Source organism: Penaeus monodon, chromosome 33 (assembly GCF_015228065.2).
Source record: "Penaeus monodon isolate SGIC_2016 chromosome 33, NSTDA_Pmon_1, whole genome shotgun sequence".
Taxonomy (NCBI): domain Eukaryota; kingdom Metazoa; phylum Arthropoda; class Malacostraca; order Decapoda; family Penaeidae; genus Penaeus; species Penaeus monodon.
This window is the reverse complement of record NC_051418.1, coordinates 5,965,290-5,965,831: the sequence shown is the minus strand read 5'-3', so window position 1 is coordinate 5,965,831 and position 542 is coordinate 5,965,290.

Below are 542 nucleotides of genomic sequence, written 5' to 3'. Positions count from 1 at the left end.
AAGCAAGATAAAGCAAGACATATAAAAACACAAAACATCAAAAAAAAACAAGTGGCTGTGGGTTGTTGGAATTCTCGTCTTAGGAAGCTTGCGCTGCTGCAGATGTGTACCGGACTGTCATTCGGGTCCAAATTGCTTGCAATACCGATCAAGCGAGTCCATGGTGTCGATAATCTGCATGCACATGGTAGTCTGGTTCTGTGAAAAAACTGACTGGCACTAGATATGTCCTATAAAGAGTGCAGTGGCTCATAAGTCTGTGGGTTGATTACGGTGCGTACCATTGGCATAGGGGTAGGTTCTGTTTTTCTCTGAGAAGTTGCGGATAGTGGCCTGTACTGTGGCTTTTGCGACTAGCCTCTATGGCTGGGCTAATGGCTTTGGGATTATTTTCCCCTGTAGTTCAAGCTAGTCCGCAATAAGCTCAAGAATGCTCTCTGTCTATAGAAAAACTCGGTGATCAGGTGGGTAGAAATTATCGTGTGCATGCTATGCTGTGCTGTGATATTACGAAGTGTGTGTGTAAGACAAGGGCTAAGGCT